The following is a 19680-nucleotide window of genomic DNA, read 5'->3' as shown; positions in this document are numbered from 1 at the left end:
ATTTTCTTTAAATCCCTTAAATTTCGGAAATCAATCGTGACTACGTCACCGGTTAAGTCGAACCTTCATTTACTCATTTCAATCTTTTATGATAGCTCCACTCGTACACTTCGAGTAATCAAATTGTTTTATCCATATTATTCAATGGTGATAAAACTTTATTTATCAACTCATATTCATCATGAAAACATTCTTATTGTTAGTTATGACGACCCCACTCAAATTTCAGGACGAAATTTCTTTAACGGGTAGGTACTGTGATGACCCGGGAATTTCCGACTAAATTTAAACTTTAATCTTTATATATTTCCGACACGATAAGCAAAGTCTGTAATGCTGAGTCTCGAAAGTTTTGAAATCTATATTCATGTAATCAATTACCCTTCGACTATGCTCGACGATTCACGAACAATTGTGTGTAAATAAAAACGTAAATATATATGAATTCTAAACATAAGTAATATTATATATGGTAATTTATAAACATGAAATATTATGGAAGATATGATAATTAATAAATTGTAATATATATAAATATTATATATATGTTATTATATATATGTTATGATTAATAATATGTAATATCAAGTTTGATTCATGGATAAAAATATAATTAAATATAATTATTATAGTTACTTCCAATACTTTTATTAATATTATATTATTAATCTTATTATTATTATTATAGTTATAATTAAAATTCTAATAATTGTAAGGTATGATTATCAAGACAAAAGTTAAAAAGATATGAATTATTATAAGAATGATTAAAATTATAATCTAATTATGATTTAAATTAAAATTATCATTTATTATTATTATTGTCATTATTAGAAATTAAGTTTATTTAAATTATCATCATTGTTAGTATTAATATTATCATATTATCATCTTTATCAACAATATTATTATTATTATTATTATTATTATTATTATTATTAGTATTATTAATTATTAATAGTATTAATATATTTATAATGATTAGTTTCAAGAATTAAGAATGTGATATATATATATTTACAGATAAATAAACGAGATATATAAATTATAGATATATATAAATACATATCATATATAAAATACAGATTATATAAATATATATACAAATATAGATATATATATAGATAACTACGGATATAAACATAAAAATATAGATAAATTACGCAATTTAAAAATCATGGGATCCAAAAGTTGTTAGATATCCCAATTGAAACTATAGCTAATTTTGTTTCTGTCTCCAGAGTCGTACAATCAGTTGCATATCTCTATCTGATGTGAATATTTTTTTTTGTTTTTGTCTTCTGCTTTGCTGTAATACTATGTCGATACATATACAGTTGCTATATATCAAATCGTCTGTCTGGTAGAGGGAACGAAAGTCATTCAATTATTTTCCATCATCTTTACCCTTCATAATTCACTCCTGCCTGTTATACATTTTCTTTTTGTTTGATAAAATTAAACAGAAATAAGAAAGACTGTATCGTATATCCCAGTTCTTGGCTCGTTTTATTCAAATCTCAAAACCAAACGAAATTTCAAAGTGTATAAATACAGAAAGGTTAGAAATCCTTCACTCAAACTAACTGCAAAGTATCCAAATCCAATTCTTCAAAACAAGAACGAATTCCTGAGTCAAAGTTTTGGGTTTCCAAAAGTCAACTAATGTTCTATAATCAAATTCGTATCTTCTGCTGCGATTTCACTCAAATTGACGACTCCAATAGATTTTATGAGTAATTTGAAACTTACTTTGTGTTGTAACATTTTTACAAAACATTTTCAAAATCAAAAACACAATTTTTTTTTTTTTTAAAAACGTGACCTGCACAGCAGGGGTGTTCGTATTTTTTTTATGGTTTTCCAGTAATTTAAATCCCTACTAGTCGCTTCTGTATTAGGTTTAAATACTAAAAAAATTAATCAGTAATTCGTTGCTAATGTATTTGGACCTCTGATCAAATTAAATTATTGGAGAAGATGAAGATGAACAAGCATAAACAGAATAAGGGTTATAATAAATTCTGGGGTATTATAAACAGATAAATGGGTGACAGCCCAACGGTTTGGAGTGTTTCGGGTTTTCGAGAGGTCGAGGGTTCGAGTCCCTGGAGCTGCACTATTTTTTTTTTAGGCCGATTTCTTTAAGGTAGCCTTATTTTTATTTTATTTTTTATTTGTATTATTATTATTATTAGGTGTATTAATGATTATTGTTAAGTATTATGATTATTAATATTATAAATGTTAGAATTATAATTATTATTACTAAAAACATATTTATATTTATAAGTATTAAAGACATTATTATCATTAGTATATTTTTTTTTACAAATCAAGTATTATTATGGTTATTATGATTATGACTCTTATTATTGTTATTATTACACTTTTCATTATTTTGTTATTATTATTATTGTTATCATTAAGTAATAAAATCATTATTAGTATTAGCATTATTAATCATATCATTTTAATATTATTATCATTTTTACTGCTAATATCATTATTATTATTATTACTATGATTCTTATTATAATTATCATAAGTAATGTTATTTTCTTTTTTTTTTACCATTACTATCTAATACAACTATTATTAATATTATTATGTATATAAAAATATACTTATAAGTAATATTATATAAAAGTAAGAAATTACTTATATTAACAACTTTTATATAAATATTCACACATAACAAATTAACTATATATATATATATATATATATATATATATATATATATATATATATATATATATATATATATATATATATATATATATATATATATATATATAGTTATATAAATAATAACCATATTTAAACATATATACAAATTTAATATATAAAATATAAGGTTATAATATATGAAATTGCTTAATTACGAATATATGTATTAATATATAAATGAATAATATAGGTTCGTGAATCCGAGGCCAACCTTATACTTGTTCAATGTCGTTCTATGTATTTTTACTACAAAATACATTAGGTGAGTTTCAGTTGCTCCCTTTTACTCTTTACGTTTTTGGGCTGAGAATACATGCAAATGCTTTATTAACTGTTTTACAATATTTATATGCGTGAGTTTCATTTGCTCCCTTTTTAAATGCTTTTGCAATATATATTTTTGGAACTGAGAATACATGCGCTGCTTTTATAACTGTTTTACAAAATAGACACAAGTAAATGAAACTACATTCTATGGCTGGATTATTAAACCGAATATGCCCTTTATTTAGTCTGGTAATCTAAGAATTAGGGAACAGACAACCTAATTGACGCGAATTCTAAAGATAGATCTATCGGGCCCAACAAGCCCCATCCAAAGTACCAGATGCTTTAGTACTTCAAAATTTATATCATGTCCGAAGGAGGATCCCGGAATGATGGAGATATTCTTATATGCATATTGTGAATGTCGGTTACCAGGTGTTCAATCCATATGAATGATATTTTTGTCTCTATGCCTGGGACGTATGTTTATGAGAAATGGAAATATGAAATCTTGTGGTCTATTAAAATTATGAAATGATTATTTATGTTTAACTAATGAACTCACCAACCTTTTGGTTGACACTTTAAAGCATGTTTATTCTCAGGTACGAAAGAAATCTTCCGCTGTGCATTTGCTCATCTTAGAGATATTAATTGGAGTCATTCATGACATATTTCAAAAGACGTTGCATTCGAGTCGTTGAGTTCATTAAGATTATTATTAAGTCAATTATAGTAAGATATATTATGAAATGGTATGCATGTCATCAACCGTAGATGTAATGAAAGATTGTCTATTCAAAAATGAATGCAATGTTTGTAAAATGTATCATATAGAGGTCAAGTACCTCGCGATGTAATCAACTATTGTGAATCGTTTATAATCGATATGGACTTCGTCCGGATGGATTAGGATGGGTCCTTTCAACGATTATGATGTTAATGATGATGACGATGGTATAGATATACGGTTAGAATGATGATGATGATGATCCGTTGATTAAGATGATGATTATGATGAAATATAATGAAAACAGATTGATACGGGTTAATATGTTTGGGAGTAATATAATTTCAGAAAGTGAGCAAGCAGCTCAATGGCGTGGATGGTGTGATGTCTAGCATGAGGTCGCTGGTTTTGTAGTGACCCGAACTTTTTCATGTTTATATATATATTAAATGAAATTGTTATTTACATGATTAAGTGTTACCAACATGTTAAGCAATCAAACTTGTTAAGACTTGATTAATTGAAATAGGTTTCATATAGACAATTGACCACCCAAGTTGACCGGTGATTCACGAACGTTAAAACTTGTAAAAACTATACGATGACATATATATGGTTATATATATAGTTAACATGATTTTATTATAAGTATGTATCTCATTAGGTATTTTAACAATGAGTTATATACATAAAAATAAGACTATTAATTTAAGAAACTCGAAAACGATATATATAACGATTATCGTTATAACAACGTCTTACTAGGTACATATGAATCATATTAAGATATTGATACACTTGGTTAATTATGTTAAATGATAATTAAATATATTATTAAGTGTATTAACAATGAAATACATATGTAAAAATAAGACTACTAACTTAATGATTTCGAAACGAGACATATATGTAACGATTATCGTTGTAACGACATTTAACTGTATATATACCATACTAAGATATATTATATATCATAATATCATGATAATATAACAATTTAACATCTCATTTGTTATAATAAACAATGGGTTAACAACATTCAACAAGATCGTTAACCTAAAGGTTTCAAAACAACATTTACATGTAACGACTAACGATGACTTAACGACTCAGTTAAAATGTATATACATGTAGTGTTTTAATATGTATTCATACACTTTTGAAAGACTTCAAGACACTTATCAAAATACTTCTACTTAACAAAAATGCTTACAATTACATCCTCGTTCAGTTTCATCAACAATTCTACTCGTATGCACCCGTATTCGTACTCGTACAATACACAGCTTTTAGATGTATGTACTATTGGTATATACACTCCAATGATCAGCTCTTAGCAGCCCATGTGAGTCACCTAACACATGTGGGAACTATCATTTGGCAACTAGCATGAAATATCTCATAAAATTACAAAAATATGAGTAATCATTCATGACTTATTTACATGAAAACAAAATTACATATCCTTTATATCTAATCCATACACCAACGACCAAAAACACCTACAAACACTTTCATTCTTCAATTTTCTTCATCTAATTGATCTCTCTCAAGTTCTATCTTCAAGTTCTAAGTGTTCTTCATAAATTCCAAAAGTTCTAGTTTCATAAAATCAAGAATACTTCCAAGATTGCAAGTTTACTTCCAAGTTTTCTAAATCCATTCCAATTAATCATCCAAGATCAAGAAACCTTTGTTACTTACAGTAGGTTATCTTTCTAATACAAGGTAATAATCATATTCAAACTTTAATTCAATTTCTATAACTATAACAATCTTATTTCAAGTGATGATCTTACTTGAACTTGTTTTCGTGTCATGATTCTGCTTCAAGAACTTCGAGCCATCCAAGGATCCGTTGAAGCTAGATCCATTTTTCTCTTTTCCAGTAGGTTAATCCAAGGAACTTAAGGTAGTAATGATTTTCATAACATCATTCGATTCATACATATAAAGCTATCTTATTCGAAGGTTTAAACTTGTAATCACTAGAACATAGTTTAGTTAATTCTAAACTTGTTCGCAAACAAAAGTTAATCCTTCTAACTTGACTTTTAAAATCAACTAAACACATGTTCTATATCTATATGATATGCTAACTTAATGATTTAAAACCTGGAAACACGAAAAACACCGTAAAACCGGATTTACGCCGTCGTAGTAACACCGCGGGCTGTTTTGGGTTAGTTAATTAAAAACTATGATAAACTTTGATTTAAAAGTTGTTATTCTGGGAAAATGATTTTTATTATGAACATGAAACTATATGCCAAAATTATGGTTAAACTCAAAGTGGAAGTATGTTTTCTAAAATGGTCATCTAGACGTCGTTCTTTCGACTGAAATGACTACCTTTACAAAAACGACTTGTAACTTATTTTTCCGACTATAAACCTATACTTTTTATGTTTAGATTCATAAAATAGAGTTCAATATAAAACCATAGCAATTTGATTCACTCAAAACGGATTTAAAATGAAGAAGTTATGGGTAAAACAAGATTGGATAATTTTTCTCATTTTAGCTACGTGAAAATTGGTAACAAATCTATTCCAACCATAACTTAATCAACTTGTATTGTATATTATGTAATCTTGAGATACCATAGACACGTATACAATGTTTCGACCTATCATGTCGACACATCTATATATATTTCGGAACAACCATAGACACTCTATATGTGAATGTTGGAGTTAGCTATACAGGGTTGAGGTTGATTCCAAAATATATATAGTTTGAGTTGTGATCAATACTGAGATACGTATACACTAGGTCGTGGATTGATTCAAGATAATATTTATCGATTTATTTCTGTACATCTAACTGTGGACAACTAGTTGTAGGTTACTAACGAGGACAGCTGACTTAATAAACTTAAAACATCAAAATATATTAAAAGTGTTGTAAATATATTTTGAACATACTTTGATATATATGTATATATTGTTATAGGTTCGTGAATCAACCAGTGGCCAAGTCTTACTTCCCGACGAAGTAAAAAATCTGTGAAAGTGAGTTATAGTCCCACTTTTAAAATCTAATATTTTTGGGATGAGAATACATGCAGGTTTTATAAATGATTTACAAAATAGACACAAGTACGTGAAACTACATTCTATGGTTGAATTATCGAAATCGAATATGCCCCTTTTTATTAAGTCTGATAATCTAAGAATTAGGGAACAGACACCTTAATTGACGCGAATCCTAAAGATAGATCTATTGGGCCTAACAAACCCCATCCAAAGTACCGGATGCTTTAGTACTTCGAAATTTTTATCATATCCGAAGGGTGTCCCGGAATGATGGGGATATTCTTATATATACATCTTGTTAATGTCGGTTACCAGGTGTTCACCATATGAATGATTTTTATCTCTATGTATGGGATGTGTATTGAAATATGAAATCTTGTGGTCTATTGTTACGATTTGATATATATAGGTTAAACCTATAACTCACCAACATTTTTTGTTGACGTTTAAAGCATGTTTATTCTCAGGTGAATACTAAGAGCTTCCGCTGTTGCATACTAAAATAAGGACAAGATTTGGAGTCCATATTTGTATGATATTGTGAAAAAACTGCATTCAAGAAACTGATTTCGATGTAACATATTTGTATTGTAAACCATTATGTAATGGTCGTGTGTAAACAGGATATTTTAGATTATCATTATTTGATAATCTACGTAAAGATTTTTAAACCTTTATTTATGAAATAAAGGTTATGGTTTGTTTTAAAAATGAATGCAGTCTTTGAAAAACGTCTCATATAGAGGTCAAAACCTTGCAACGAAATCAATTAATATGGAACGTTTTTAATCAATAAGAACGGGACATTTCAGGTTCGAGTCCCAGCTCTGACACTTTATTTTTATTAGCCTTTTAAGGTAGTCTTAACATTAGTATTGCTATTATTAATTTTATCATTTCTATTATTAATATAAGTATTATTATTATCATTATGATTATGATTATGATTATGATTATGATTATGATTAATAATTATTAGTGAAAGTATTGTTATTATTATTATTATCATTATTATTATTATTATTATCATTACTATTACCATTAGGATTATTATTACAACTAAACTAGTATCATAATTATTATTAGCAGAAAAATTATTAGTTTATAGTTATTATATTTATCAGTATTATTATTATCAAATATTACTTTTAAGTATTATTATCACTATTATTGTTTTTATTGTAAAAATAATACAATTTTTTTTCTACCAAACAAATATTAAGTTTGATGTATTATATTTATTATATATATTAATTATCAATAAATTAGTTAATTAGAGTAATTTAATAATTATTTGATATATTAATATTAAGAACTTACTTAAGTTAAAAATAGATATTAATTATTTATTAACAAGATAGAAAATAAAAATAAAAATATATTACTAATATTAATATATAAACTTATTCGATTACGATTATTTGTGTTAATAAAAATACTTGATATAGGTTCGTGAATCCGAGGCCAACCCTGCATTGTTCAGTATCGTCATATGTATTTTTACTACAAAATACAGTATTGTGAGTTTCATTTGCTCTCTTTTTAAATGCTTTTGCAATATATATTTTTGGGACTGAGAATACATGCGCTACTTTTATAACTGTTTTACGAAATAGACACAAATAATCGAAACTACATTCTATGGTTGAATTATTAAACCGAATATGCCCCTTTTTAGTCTGGTAATCTAAGAATTAGGGAACAGACACCCTAATTGACGCGAATCCTAAAGATAGATCTATCGGGCCCAACAAGCCCCATCCAAAGTACCGGATTCTTTAGTACTTCGAATTTATCATGTTCGAAGGGAGTCCCGGAATGATAGGGGATATTCTATATGCATCTTGTTAAGGTCGGTTACCAGGTGTTCAATCCATATGAATGATTTTTGTCTCTATACACGGGACGTATATTTATGAGAAATGAAAATGAAAATCTTGTGGTCTATTAAAATGGTGAATTTTATTGTTTACGATAAACTAATGAACTCACCAACCTTTTGGTTGACACTTGAAAGCATGTTTATTCTCAGGTATGAAAGAAATCTTCCACTGTGCATTTGCTCATATTAGAGATATTACTTGGAGTCATTCATGACATATTTCAAAAGACGTTGCATTCGAGTCGTTGAGTTCATCAAGATATAAGTCAATTAGATGGATATATTATGAAATGGTATGCATGCCGTCAACTTTTGATGTAATGAAAGATTGTCTTTTCAAAAACGAATGCAATGTTTGTAAAATGTATCATATAGAGGTCAAGTACCTCGCGATATAACCAAATGTAATGTATTCGTCCAAATGGATTAGGACGGGTCGTTATAGATATGGATATGGATACGGCCTCACCTGATCTATATCCGATCCATTGCCATCCCTACCTATGGGTCGCCAGGTAAGCCAACTGGGTCGCAGTTTGTCCAACCCGGTCGCCAGTTTGGAACTAGATCGACATTTTAGCCATGTGTTGCGAGATCGGGAGCCAAGCTGGCTTTGAGTCATCAGTTTTGCTTAGTGTTTAGTTTCAAATGATTATTTGCAAGTTGTTTTTTCTTCACGCGCAGTCCTTTGTTGCTGTGTACCTTTTCCTGAGAATGCGTTGTTGTTTACCAACAGTTGTCTTGACTTGAAAATTCAGTAGGTGCACTGTCTTGGAGTTCCATAGACTTCATCATAGTGTTACGCAAGTCCCTGGATCAATTCCTGAAGTTCCTTGCAGTTGATTTTAACGTATAGAGTGATTAAGATTTTGTGTGTGTAAGTCTCGGAACTTCTTGATCTTTGTATACATATCAGATTGACTTCTAGGTTTTTGGTAGACATATACGCCTCTTAATTGAGTGTTGGCAATCTCCGTTAGTAATCACGAGCTTCAGTGGTGATCTTTTAGGATATTTCTTGAGCTAAGTTTAGAAAATCTTAATTTTGGCTCTTTTCCTTGAATATTCCGGCTTTTATACAATCCGTGGTTTCAAATCATGTTTAGCAAAACATAGCGGGTTAGTGCGTTGAAGGGTCTATTTTGCTTGAATTCATGTGGATTTGAAGTGGAAATCATTAGTAAAAATGTGACTTTTTACACGATATCAAGCTTCCGGATGCGGATGGTTAACACGTAGTAATAGGATTAATAGGGTTAGTAAGAGGTTGAGATAATAGACATCGAGAAGGAGGTTGTAACATCCCGCATTTTTCCGTTGAATTTATTTTAACACCGTCTTTTTTCTTTTCAGATAATAACTTCCGTTATCTAAATTTGTACCTTTCATTAACTAACGTTCCTAATATTCCCGTTACTTAATTATAACATCTCACATTTACTCTAGCGTTTTTTTTTAAAAATATTCGTTCGGTAAATTCCCGCACCCGCTTTTAAACTCGAGGGACCAACTTTGCCAATTGATCAATGTGGTAACTAGGTCAAATGGTCAAAGTCACCACCCACCACTCATTTCCATCTTCCACCATTTCTCTCTTTTTCTTACTTCCATATTTTCTCCATCTTCTTCTTTTGTAAAGAATCATCATCTAAATTCCATCTAGCAAGTAAACATCAAAACAAATTACATTTTCGTGATCCTCTCATCATCTTCTACATTTTGGTACCAATTTCATCTCGTTTGGGTAATATTTTTAAAACTCTAGATTTCATGTTCTTAGTGTTTTTGACTAAAAATGGTGTTAATTAGTGTCTATGGCTCAAGTCTAACATGAATATGTGTTTGGTTTGCTCGATTTGTTGTTTTGAGTAACTAGTTTGAATATGAAAAATGGGTGTGTTTAATCTTGAGTTTTGAGTGATTAAATGTTGTTTAAATATTAAATTTCATGTATTAAATGTGTTACTAGCATCATTAGCTTCAATTTGATGTGTTGGTTGATTTAGAAAAGCTTCATTTGCAAAATGGTTGAATTTATGATTTTGGTTAGGGTTTGATGAACTTTAAAACGAAATTTTGATGCATTGAATGCTATAAAATGTTGTTAGTAAGTGTTTAGTTGTATTGTATATTTCATTACCTTCAAAACGGCTTATCGTATGCGTAAATTGGATTCCCGAATCACCTTTTGCATTTTTGAGCTTGAAACATTAAATAATGATCATTTATTGAGGTTTTCATTGTTGTTAATGATGGATTTGATTGATGAAATGTGTTTAGTTGTATTCCTCTTTAAATTACCTTTCCAACGATATAAGATACGTGTTTTGAATGTTTACGGTTCATAAGTTATGGTTGTTTGAAGTTGGATTCGTGCTTGAGTGTTCAAAAACTGCCAGACTTGCTGAACAGCCATTCTGAGCGCCGCTCAGGGTTCTGGAGCGCCGCTCCGGGCCCCGGCTGTCCAAAAATACGTATTTTCGTTTAATTCTAACTATGCTACGCACCCCCGATCAACATGAAACTTGGCCAACATGCTTATATATGATTAAAAACCTCAGAAAAATTGTCGGATACCCGACCAGACCCCGTTGACTTTTTCGTTGACTTTGACCAAGTTTGACTTTTAGTCAAACTTAACAAAACACTTATGCAATCGTTCTAATCTTATTTTATACTTGATTCTTGCATGAAACTTGATAACGTGATTCACATGCTACATAATCGAGTCGTAACGAGCCATAGGACTAATTGAACACATTTCGACCGACCATGTATCGTAACCGGTTAATTGATACAACTTACTTGTTTAGGTCAAGGCTAAGCAAATTTCATGCACACGTTTACTTTGTGAAGTACATTTATACTCGTGCACTCGAGGTGAGATCATAGTCCCACCTTTTCAACAACTTTTATACTTTTAAATCATGGGATGAGAAACATATACAGTTTTATACTACATACTTTTATGCTTTGAACACAAGTACGAAAACAAACATTCCACAGTGAGTTAGAACAAAAAGCCTCAATTTAATTTTCATTAGTTACATTTGTAGGGTGTAAGCGAGAACTTATATTATGTGATCACATGGGCTTGACGAGCCTCATTCGGACGGTTCGCTACCGTTAGCGGATGAAATATATATTCGGGTTTAGTGTATGTTCTAACACTACGTAACATGGTACAAAACAGTTAAGTCTTGATAATTGGGTGCTCGCGAACATACTTTTGGAATGCAAACAATTTGGATAATCAACATTATGGAAATAAAAAATCTTGTAGTTCAAAAACAACGTTTACAAACACCTATGATTTCACCAACGTTTTTTGTTGCCAGTTTTCTATATGTTTCTCAGGTTCATGATTGACTATTTGATACATGCTTCCGCGTACACTCATACTTGCTTGGGGTCAAGCATACATGCATACACTTTGATTACTTGCTTGGAGTCAAGCATACATGCATACGCTAGTGATAGCACCTTTGGATTCAAACAAATATTTACATACATATTTACGCTATTTATAGCAACCGTGATTTTAAACTAATTGTGTCGCAAGTTATTTCATTTATACTTTATAACTTTTGTAAACTTAAACTTGTTGTCGAACCGTTTGGTAAACTAAACTTTGTAAGTCTTGTACGTTTCAAATGAATGCGACATAATTTTGGTCAAACGCGTCTCATATAGGGACTATGACTACGTAACGGGACCTAAGTTAACGGCGCCGTCAATGACGATTTTGTCGGGTCGCTACAGATGGTATCAGAGCGTTGGTTGTAGGGATCTAGGATATGCATTAGTGTGTCTGACAGAGTCGTTAGGACGCATTAGTGAGTCTAGACTACAACCGGATATTTAGCCATTGCATTCTGACATACATTTGCTATAGATAGCACTTACTTGACTACTTGTGTATTTATACTTGAATCATTCTTAGGCAAACTTCTTAGTGGTACCAAATTTTCATCATACGAATCCGTATTCTACCACTTTCTGGTAACACTCATAAATTCAAGATTTATATGCGTAAGGATGACGACGACTTCATTAGTTATACTAGTTCGGGAACTCTGTATCCCACGTTGTTATTCACCCTGTTTCAGCTTACTATCCACAAGTATTGTAAAGTTACCACCACTACTTTAGATGAGTATCATCATCACTATTTATCACTACGGTTACGTACTACTCGTTATCATAATTCGTTACTCTTTTCGTACCTAAAGACATTATTGTTTGACTTGAACCGCATTGACGTGAACAATCATTTATACACTTCCCTCTGGAAACGCATCTTCAGAGTTGCACTACTTCTTTCGATTCGATACGAGTCACGTTAGAGATGTCGTCACGCTTTTTTCATTTTAAATCTTCACGATTACACGAACTTGATATTATGGAGTGATGTGGGAATGGAGGTATGAGTTAGTGTAATATAACGACACTCGATCAACATGGTTATATTATAGTAAGTCATACCAAAGTTCTAATGACTCGTGATGGTGATTGGACTCGATCAACCTAATCACCACTATGTGCCATGTACATGACTTCATTCTTTTTGTTGGACATCCGAAAACTCCGAGAATATTGATGACAACCATACCAAGGACACACCTTCGATTATTGTCGAACCATATTTATGCTTCCGAATGAATGACAAATTCTTTCAACTTCAAACATATGTTACACATGTATACTATCTCATTTTCGCACAGTTTATCGACGAACTACAATATGCTTGATATGCTCACATCGAGGCGGAAATTCTCTCGCATTAAACTCGTACTTCCGTATAAGGAAATCTTTTCTCTAAATTCTCAATGGAGAGAGAGACTCTTCACGTTATACTAGTATTCTCCACGAGGGTGAATAGTCCTAGCGAACGTTTTCGGAAACCGATAAATCTTCCGCGACGCGAATTTCTTGAGAAACAAAAACTTGTTCAAATATATCTTAAAGGAATGTACCTCGTCTCGGATCGAGATTCTCGTTCCACTTCTAGATTTTTGGGGTGCCTTACAAAAAGCCTTAGGACCACGTTTAGACATGAGTACGGTGTATCAACCACAAACCGACAGACCAAGCAAACGTACGATTCAAACCTTAGAAAACATATCACGAACTTGTATTGTTACCTTTAATTAATTCCTCTTACAACGATAGCTATAACTCGTGTATTAATGCCGCACCTTTTCAAAACTCATATAGCCGCAATTGTCGTTTTCTTAATTGTTGAACCGAAGTAGGTGACAAGCAAACCACCGGACCCGAACTCATTCATGAAACAACCGAGAAATTTGTTCAAACCCGAGAAAGACTCAATACGGCCCGTAGTCGCCAAAAGAGCTATGCCGATGTTAGACGTAAACCTCTCTAATTCCAAGTGAGTGACCGCGAAATGTTAAAAGTCGCACCTTGAAAAGGTGTAATCCGTTTCGGGAAACGTAGAAAGCTAGATCCGTGTTAGATTAATTCTTTTGGAATCTAGGGGCGTATTGGACCCGTTGCTTACCGTTTCGAATTCCCAACTCAAACAAATTCCGTTCATCCTACATTCTGTGTATCAAACTTAAAGACGTGTCTTGCGAAACAAGAACTTGTTATTCTGCTCGATAAGCTTACTATCGATGACAAACTTCCCTTCCTAGGAGAACCGGTTGAAATATTGACTCGTGAAACCAAACTCTGAGACAACGTGAAATCCCAACTGTCGAAGTTCGTTGAAATACCCAAGGAAGTACCTTCACTTAACCGTAGAATTGACAACGCAAGATCTCGAGGAAGAAACAACGACTACTACTTCCAACTAAATTTCGGGACGAAATTTCTTTTAAGGTGTGGGTAATGTAACATCCCTCATTTTTCCGTTAAATTTATTTTAACACCGTCTTTTTTCTTTTCAGATAATATCTTCCGTTATCTAAATTCGTACCTTTCGTTAACTAACGTTCCTAATATTCCCGTTATTTAATTATAACATCTCACGTTTACTCTAGCGGTTTTTTTTTTAAATATTCGTTCGGTAAATTCCCGCACCCGCTTTTAAACTCGAGGGACCAACTTTGCCAATTGATCAATGTGGTAACTAGGTCAAATGGTCAAAGTCACCACCCACCACTCATTTCCATCTTCCACCATTTCTCTCTTTTTCTTACTTCCATATTTTCTCCATCTTCTTCTTTTGTAAAGAAATCATCATCTAAATCCCATCTAGCAAGTAACATCAAAACAAATTACATTTTCGTGATCCTCTCATCATCCTCTACATTTTGGTACCAATTTCATCTCGTTTGGGTAACATCTCTAAAACTCTAGATTTCATGTTCTTAGTGTTTTTGACTAGAAATGGTGTTAGTTAGTGTCTATGGCTCAAGTCTAACATGAATATGTGTTTGATTTGCTCGATTTGTTGTTTTGAGTAACTAGTTTGAATATGAAAAAATGAGTGTGTTTAATCTTGAGTTTTGAGTTTTGAGTTTTGAATATAATGTTGTTTAAATGTTAAATTTCATGTATTAAATGTGTTACTAGCATCATTAGCTTCAATTTGATGTGTTGGTTGATTTAGAAAAGCTTCATTTGCAAAATGGTTGAATTCATGATTTTGGTTAGGGTTTAATGAACTTTAAAATGAACTTTTGACGCATTGAATGCTATGAAATGTTGTTAGTAAGTGTTTAGTTATATTGTATGTGTCATTACCTTCAAAATGGCGTATCGTATGCATAAATTAAATTCCCGAATCACCGTTTGCATTTTTGAGCTTGAAACGTTAAATAATGGTCATTTATTGAGGTTTTCATTGTTGTTAATGATGGATTTGATTGATGAAATGTGTTTAGTTGTATTCCTCTTTAAATTATCTTTCCAATGATATAAGATACGTGTTTTGAATATTTACGGTTCATAAGTTATGGTTGTTTGAAGTTGGATTCGTGCTTGAGTGTTCAAAAACTACCAGACTTGCTGAAAAACCATTCTGAGCGCCGCTCAGGGTTCTGGAGCGCCGCTCCGGGCCCTGGCTGTCCAAAAATACGCATTTTCATTTAATTCTAACTATGCTACGCACCCCCGATCAACATGAAACTTGGCCAACATGCTTGTATATGATTAAAAACCTCCGAAAAATTGTCGGATACCCGACCAGACCCCGTTGACTTTTTCGTTGACTTTGACCAAGTTTGACTTTTAGTCAAACTTAACAAAACACTTATGCAATCGTTCTAATCTTATTTTATACTTGATTCTTGCATGAAACTTGACAACGTGATTCACATGCTACATAATCGAGTCGTAACGAGCCATAGGACTAATTGAACACATTTCGACCGACCATGTGTCGTAACCGGTTAATTGATACAACTTACTTGTTTAGGTCAAGGCTAAACAACTTTCATGCACACGTTTACTTTGTGAAGTACATTTATACTCGTGCACTCGAGGTGAGATCATAGTCCCATCTTTTCAACAACTTTTATACTTTTAAATCATGGGATGAGAAACATATACAGTTTTATACTACATACTTTTATGCTTTGAACACAAGTACGAAAACAAACATTTCACAGCGAGTTAGAACAAAAAGCCTCAATTCAATTATCATTAGTTACACTTGCAGGGTGTAAGCGAGAACTTATATTATGTGATCACATGGGCTTGACGAGCCTCATTCGGACGGTTCGCTACCGTTAGCGGATGAAATATATTTTCGGGTTTAGTGTATGTTCTAACACTACGTAACAGGGTACAAAACAGTTAAGTCTTGATAATTGGGTGCTCGCGAACATACTTTTGGAATGCAAACGATTTGGATAATCAACGTTATGAAAATACAAAATCTTGTGGTTCAAAAATAACGTTTACAAACACCTATGATTTCACCAACGTTTTTCGTTGACAGTTTTCTATATGTTTCTCAGGTTCATGATTGGCTATTTGATACATGCTTCCGCGTACACTCATACTTGCTTGGAGTCAAGCATACATGCATACACTTTGATTACTTTCTTGGAGTCAAGCATACATGCATACGCTAGTGATAGCACCTTTGGATTCAAACAAATGTTTACATACATATTTACGCTATTTATAGCAACCGTGATTTTAAACTAATTGTGTCGCAAGTTATTTCATTTATACTTTCTAACTTTTGTAAACTTAAACTTGTTGTCGAACCGTTTGGTAAACTAAACTTTGTAAGTCTTGTACGTTTCAAATTAATGCGACATAATTTTGGTCAAACACGTCTCATATAGGGACTATGACCACGTAACGGGACCTAAGTTAACGGCGCCGTCAATGACGATTTTTTCGGGCCGCTACAGTGGTGTTGCAAGTGTTTGATATATCCGTCAGCTTTAATAATACATAGTAAGGTTAGTAGAAATAGAATATTGGTCTGAGCACGTAGATTGTTTTCCTTTATGATCCGCTCATATGATCACATGGAGTGGTGACATAGGTCAATTACCATGTCACTATTTATATGGTGTATTAGAAAAAAGGGAGTGGGAGGTGTGTCAATTGTGTTAGTCGCCATCAAAATATATCTTTTATGATATTTCTTTGCTAAGGATAGATATGAGTGCTACTCCGTAATACTTTTGTGAAGCACTAGGAATTTTTTGAACTTTTTTTTAGAATATCTTTTTTTTTGATGAACAAGCATCCTTTAAGTTGAGTTCTTTTTCTCAAACGTATTCATTTTTGTTCTATAAATGGTTCAACAATAAATGTTGAACCATTTAACTAAGAGGTAATCAAACGCAATATTAGTTTTAAATTGATGAAATTATTAGTTGGAGAAATGAAAATCCTCATATTTTAGTTTTTTATTGATTCCTTTCCAACTCCATTATACAATACGATCTATTTAAATTTTGGATTTGTCTTTGATATTATGGTTTCAATTGGGATTTTAATGAGGTAATTTAATTTCTTTGAAGATGATTTCATGATAATTTGATGTGCAGGTGGGAGTAGATTTATTTGAAAAACATGATCATGGAAAAGGTTCGAGGTGAGTGGATGAGTGAAGTTTATAAATGAGTGAAGTATATAAGTGAGCATCTTCTATATTAAATTAAATGTGGATGAGTGAAGTTTATAAATGGGTAAAGAAGATGAAAGAAAAAACTGAAATTACGGGACTATATGTGTAATTTTTCCTTTTTTTTTTTTTTTTTTTTTTTTTTTTTGTGCAAAAAACATGAAATTAAATTAGAATAGATCTAATGATCTAGTAGAGTTACAATTGTGTCAGACTACACGCCAGAATGAAAGATCACACGATCTTTTTTTGACTAACATTGACTTGGTCCCTATAACAAATCATTGAACAATAAAATATTGCGCCAATATACCCTTAAAAAACTGTTCAAACTCATATAACTAATTCAATTACAATAATTAAACACACTCTGAGATACACTAAATGAAACTCCTTGAAATACGAAACAGTCCAATTAAACTCACCCACCTTGTGAACTACACCACCTTATAACCATCTTATGAACTACACCAAATGAAAATTCCTTATAACCATCATAACCAAACCAACGTCCCCAGCTCTTCGAAGATCCAACCGGCAAATCCACCAGAAACCGCAACAAAACTCGACAAGGAATCACCCATCTACATCCAATAAAACCCAAACCACCAACATACACCATTCAAAACCTAGAGAAAGGAGATCAAGGGAGGCGGAACGAAAAATCACCGCCGAAAAAGTGACGTATATTTGGATGTCATAACATCATGAACCAAGAAACCCCCCACTCTAAGAATTGACCATAGCACCACTAAAGAGAATTGACCTAGCACCACTAAAGAAGTCCGGGAAGAGTGTAGAGTCGAGGATGAGTGGTAGAGGCACCATGAACAATCCATCGGAACAAGACCGGAGTAAATGGTTCGAGTGTTGGTGACGAGGGAAACAGGACCGGAAGATGAGCAGGGACCATAATAATGACAAACATGATAGGATCGTACAACCTAACAACATGTCCTACAATATAAGCCCAAGAGTCCATCCTTTTCTAAAACCAATCGGTAGCAGACGGAGTTCCCCTTAAATTTATATGCATTACATTTGTTTTGTCCCAAAACCGATGTGAGACTTTGATTTGCACCCCAACAAACCTCCCCTCAAACCCAAGTCCATAGGTCATCCCCTCCAACGATAGTCCGTTCCAACCTTTATCACTACAACCTCGAAACTCTCCACCTGATTAGGTCCAGGATCAGGGAGATTTCGGTACAGCTGTCCACCACATCCGGGCTATAGCTTGGCTCTGATACCACTAGGATCACATAGTCCAACAACATGTTCTACAATATAAGCCCAAGAGTCTATCTTTTTCTAAATCCAATGGGTGATAGAGGAACTTCTCGTTAGACTTATATGCATACATTTGTTTCGTCTCATGACCAATGTGAAAATTTGATTTGCACCCCAACAAAACATCCACCCATAACAACAAAACACAAAAACCTTGAACCCATGATACCATTTTCCGGCGAACAAAAAGTTGCTTGTTGAAAGTCCAGGAAACGTAACTCCGATTAAACCACCAAAAGTCACACAAAGATGCATTACCGGACAAAACAAGAGCAACGACCGACCGCCACCTATCTCCGGTTGAATTCCGGCAGCACAAGAAAACAACGTTTGAGTCGCTAGAGACCAACTACAACAAGATCCAGCTCCAAGCCGCCCAAACAAACAACCCCACCACTAGATCCACAAACTACCAGAGTAACCACGGTAGTTTACACCTATGAACATCGACGAGGAAGAAAGGGCCAACGATAAACCAAAAGGAGCAAAGACCATACGACTAGTAGGAACGTGGAGGAAAAACCGGAAGAAAAAACAGAGAAGAAAATGGTGGCCGGACCACTAGTAGCCCCGGTGGCCAGAGGAGATGAAATGGAGGAATTTCCCTTTTTTTTTTAATTCTTGGGAAGTGTACCGAGAGTGTTTGTGTGTGTGTGTGTGTGTTTTTTTTTTTTTTTTTTTT

Source organism: Rutidosis leptorrhynchoides, chromosome 9 (genome assembly GCF_046630445.1).
Source record: "Rutidosis leptorrhynchoides isolate AG116_Rl617_1_P2 chromosome 9, CSIRO_AGI_Rlap_v1, whole genome shotgun sequence".
Taxonomy (NCBI): Eukaryota; Viridiplantae; Streptophyta; class Magnoliopsida; order Asterales; family Asteraceae; genus Rutidosis; species Rutidosis leptorrhynchoides.
Note: the sequence above shows the minus strand (reverse complement) of the source record.